Source organism: Elephantulus edwardii, unplaced genomic scaffold, assembly GCF_000299155.1.
Source record: "Elephantulus edwardii isolate Elephantulus edwardi_28Jun2011 unplaced genomic scaffold, EleEdw1.0 scaffold00083, whole genome shotgun sequence".
Taxonomy (NCBI): domain Eukaryota; kingdom Metazoa; phylum Chordata; class Mammalia; order Macroscelidea; family Macroscelididae; genus Elephantulus; species Elephantulus edwardii.
The window spans coordinates 1,171,318-1,176,701 of NW_006399833.1; positions in this window are offsets into that span (position 1 = coordinate 1,171,318).

Here is a 5,384-nt window from a genome sequence, read left to right on the forward strand (position 1 = left end):
GGAGAAATGTGGGGTCAAGATTGGTGGACGATTTATCAACAATCTGCTTTATGCAGATGACACAACCCTGCTTGCTGAAACTGAGGAGGACCTGAAGCACCTGCTGCAGAGGGTCAAGGAGTGTAGCCTCCAATATGAATTGAGGCTCAATGTCAAGAAGACAAAGATTCTCACCACTGGACCAATTGGCAGCATCAGGATGGATGGTGACGAGGTTGAGACTGTTCAAAGCTTTAGTTTGCTTGGCTCCACAGTCAACACTCTTGGCACCAGTAGGCAGGAAATTAAAAGGTGCACTGTCATGGGAAAGTCTGCTGTTAGGGACCTCTCCGAAGTACTGAAGAGCAATGGTGTCTCTCTGGAGACTAAGGTGTGTTTGATACAGGCCATAGTCTTCGCAATCACTTGTTATGCATCAGAGAGTTGGACAATGACCAGGGAGGATAGAAGGAGAATTAATGCCTTTGAGATGTGGTGCTGGAGAAGAGTATTGAGAGTACCATGGACTGCTAGGAAAACAGACAGATTCGTCCTGGAAAGGGTTAAGCCGGGTGGCTCCTTGGAGGCAAGGATTCTGAAGCACCATCTAACATATTTCGGACATGTTGTAAGGAGATAGCGGTCCGTGGAGAGGGACATCATGCTTGGGAGGGTGGAGGGACAGCACAGGAGGGGAAGGCCCTCTATGAGGTGGATTGATTCAGTGACTGGGGTAATCAGGACGGGAGTGTCAGAGACAGTGTGATTGGCAAACGACAGGTCAGAGTTTAGGGCTGTTGTACATAGGGTCTCTATGAGTCACAAGTGACTCAACAGCACATAACAACAACAACAACAACATGTATTTTCTTAGTAGTGGATTAGCTTTGTCATACGGAGTTTCTATATTCAACATTTTGAGGAAACACCAAACTGTCTTCCAGAGTGGTGCCATTTTACAATGCCATCACCATGTCTTTTTTAAATTTTGTTATTGGGTTATCAGTCTTTTTCTTCTGGAGGCCCAGGAGCATTCTGTAAACTTTTGTTATGAGACCCTTGTCTGAGATGGCATTGCAAAAAGTTTGTTCCCAATTGTTATCAACTCTAGGTGGATCAGAAACCTGAAAACAAAGCCCCAAACTATAAAGTTCCTAAGAGACAAACTGGGACCAGGCTTAGAAAGATCCATCTCTGTGCTCAGCAAAAACATTTTCCAACCGTGTAATCTACTCATTCTGTATCTCAAAAGAAATTGACTTCCAGAGTGATTGTGCCATTTTACAATCTCACCAACAGTGTATAAAAGTTCTCACCTCTCCACATCCTCTCCAATATTTATTTCTTGCTTTCTTTCTAAAGTATGCCAGTGCTACTGGGGTGAGTTGGTACCTCATTGTAGTTTTGATTTGCATCTATCTTATTGCCAATGATTTCGAGTGAGAAGAGGAAGGGAAGCAGTGAGAAGAAAACGTGCAAAAAAGATTGAATGAAAATGCAACAGTTCTGTAAACTTTCATTAAAACCACAGTTAGAAATTTACAAACACAAATTTAAAAATAATAAAATGCATTCTGTGAATAGGAGGAAAATGTATACAGATCACTCACCATCAACCTTTCTTCTGAAAGAACTCCTCCAGAGAAGTTTTCAAATATATTGGTTGTTTCTGAAGGAAAATGAATTTCTTTCTTAAGCTTATGAGTCCCATCAAGTCACAGGATGAATTGACTGAGCTTATAGCCATTGTATAGGAGAAATTGGGGGATCAATGTGGGAGCAAGTGTCAACTGTCAGCCTGAAGATATCCAAAGAATGAAAAACAGGGACCTTGATAGTCATTAAGTGTTAACAAAACTTTCAGAGGAAAATAATATGGTAAAATATTAATAGATCTTTTAGGGAGAAAGAATATGAGGCAAAATGTTCATAGATACTATTTCAACCTTTCATTTTAAAGAGTAACCTTAGAAGTATACCTACACCTCAGTTGTTAATTGATAATTTGTTATCTGACAGTCCACATTTACAACAAGAGTAAGAAGTATTTCTGAATATTTTGTACTTTAACAACGTATGTCAGGGCAGTGCACTCCAGCAATGTGGGCAGTCTAATGTGCTGAGGACAGGTGACTTGACAGATTAACATCTTGGAACAGACTGAAACCCCTAACTCCCAGCAGCACCCAAGCCCCAAAGCCCCTCCCGTGAACCCCATCCCTGCCACAGAACCACATCCCTAGGACACCATCCCTGCCACAGTCCTGTGCCCCTACATCTCTGGCACACCCTGGTGTCCATACCACAGCCCTGCACCCTCAGCGCCACCCCAGGGTCACTAGAGAGTCCTTCATGAAGCACAGAGACCTACCAACAGATGTGGACAGTAGGATTTTTAATCCGAAGACAAAGGCATGCTGGGCATCCAGCCATTGCCCAAAGCCACCAATTGACCTGCTGTGGGACTGATCTGCCATGAGAAAGGCTGGTAGGATCCTAATTAGGTTTTCTTGGGAACTGCCGATTGCCTGGGAGAGTACCCAAGGATGAACCCACTGGTGGGAATTTGGCTGAGCTCTCTTGGACCAGCCGACTGTCCAGGAATGGATGGGCCAGTGGTAATTTGTCTGAACTTTTCTGGACACTGCAGACCAGCCAGGGGTAAGTGGGTTTGTGGGAATTTGACTTTGACTTGTTGAGTCCCTTTGGACCCAGGACCCTGCTTGGGTAGGGGCAACTGAATGAGGGCACCTGCGTAAATGCCACTGGACAGGACCACTGAGTGGACAGCTGGAATTTGAATAGGGACCCCAAATAAGGACACCCAGACAATTGAGATCTGAGTGAGATCGCCCAGGTGGTTGACCTGCCCTTGTGATTGCTCCACTCCCATGCATGCCCCACCCCATTTGGGTCCACGCGTGTGCCTACATGTCTGTTGAATGAACCTGCCTTTAATTCGGAGCACCTTGACCTGTCTTACCTACAAAAGGCTTCTCTCAAAGGCTATGAACTGACATTTCTCTGGAGTCAGAAGTTCAGAGAAAAACATAAGTGGGGTAGCTACCCAATTGATCTCTAGGGCATTGTCTTCAGATCAAGAACATATCAATGTCTCAAGTATAGCAAGCTATCCTACACAATACACAAGTGCAAAGCAAGATATCACCCCCAAAGGGTGACACAGTATCAATGGATTTCCTGAAGCCATAAAGTCTGCTGGAACTTTCTGACACAGAATTTAAAAGAACAATGATTAAATACTTTCAATGGATGAAGACAAACTTGAAGAATTACAGGATACTGCAAGCAAAAACCAGGAGGAGCTAAAAAAATAATCCAGAACAATACAGATAAAACAAATAAGGCATTAGCGGAACTGGAAAAACAAGAAACCACTGTTAAAAATATGAAGTCCAATGTTTCAGATGCTGTCAACATGATGGAGGGACACATGAGCAGAGTTGAAAAGATGGAACACAGAACCAGTGAAATAGAAGACAGAATTGTCACCACCAATCTGCTAGAGCAAAAAGTATACTCAAAAAGAAGGAAAAAGAAGAAAACCTAAGAATAATGTGGGACACCATCAAGAGAAATAACATGTGCATCATTGGAATCCCTGAACAGGAAGAAGCACGTAAAGGCACTGAAAAAGTTGTGGAAGAATTGCTAGAAGAAAACTTCCCACGCATAATGAAAAATGAGAGAATATATATTCAAATAGCTCAGTGAACACCATATAGACTAGACTCCAAAAGAAAAACATCAAGACGTATCATAGTTACATTTGCCAGAACCAAAGGTAAGGGCAGAATCCTGAAAGTAGCAAAGGAAAATCAAACAGTAACCTATAAGGGAGAGTAGATAAGATTAAGTGCCGATTTCTCAGTAGAAACCATGCAAGAAAGAAGAGAGTGGAAGGATATATGTCAAACACTCAAAGAACGCAACTGTCAACCAATAATACTGTACCCAGCAAAATTATCCATCAAACATGAAGGAGAGATCAAGATATTCCCACAAAAGCAGACCCTACGAGAGTTTGTAAAAACAAGGCCAGCATTGCAAGAAAGACTCGGAGATGTCCTTCTTACAGAGGTACCACAGGTATCATCATGGACCAAAGTAACTAGCAAAACACCAAAAAGAATTCAACACAATGATAACAATAAAACCTTGCCTCTCAATAGTCACATTGAATGTGAATGGTTTAAATACACCACTGAAGAGAAAAAGAGTAGCAGGCTGGATAAAAAAACAAAATTCATCATTATGTTGTCTACAAGAGACACACCTGAAAAATGAACATAAAGACAGTCTAAAAACAAAGGGTGGGGGAAAATATACCAAGCAAATGGCAACCAAGAAAATGCAGGAGTAGCAATATTAATCTCTAATAAAAGAAATGTCAATGTAAAAACCATCACAAAGGACAAAGAAGGTCACTACATAATGCTGAGAGGGTCAATAGAACAAGAGGACATACAATAATAAATATCTATGCCCCAAATGAAAGACCTGCAAAACACATGAAGTAAACATTAACAAAACTGAAAAAGGAAATAGATAACACTACTATAGTAGTTAGAGACTTCAATACACCGTCTCAAGAAAAGATAGAACTACCAGAAAGAAACTCAGCAAAGATACTGAAGAATTAAGCCACACAATAAATCAACTTGACCTCATAGATACTTAAAGGCTAATGGACCCAAAAAAAGCACAGTATACCTTCTTCTCCAATGTGCAATGAACATTCTCCAGAACAGATCACATTCTAAGTCACAAGGAAAACATCAATAAATTTTTAAAAAAATAGAAGTAATACAAAGCCTCTTTTCAGACCATAATGCTACAAATTTAGAAATTATAATAAGAAGAAAAAGGAGAAAAAAATCATACATTTGGAAGCTGAACATGACTGGGTACTAGAAGAACTAAAAAATGACTTTAAAAAGTTTCTTGAAACAAATGACAATGAAAACACCACTTACCAAAACCTCTGGGAAACAGCCAAAGCAGTAAGCAGAAATCAATATATAGCAATATGCAAACACATCAAAAGGCAAGAAATATTGACCATTGACTCTCTAACTCAACAACTTCAGCAAATTGAAAAAGAACAGCAAGAAAATACGACACCCTCTAAAAAACTGAAATTATGAAATAGAAAACCGAAAAACAATTGAAACTATTAAGAAAACTAGGAGTTGGTTCTTAGAAAAGGAAAATAAAATCAACAAATCATTAGCAAAACTCACAAAAGAAAAGAAAGAAAAGACACAAATAATGCAAATAAGAGATGAATCAGGTAACATTACAACAGAACCAACTAAAATAAAAAAAGCTAACATTGTTGGAAGACACAGAAGAATTTCATGAAACAACATATGAGCAAGAGC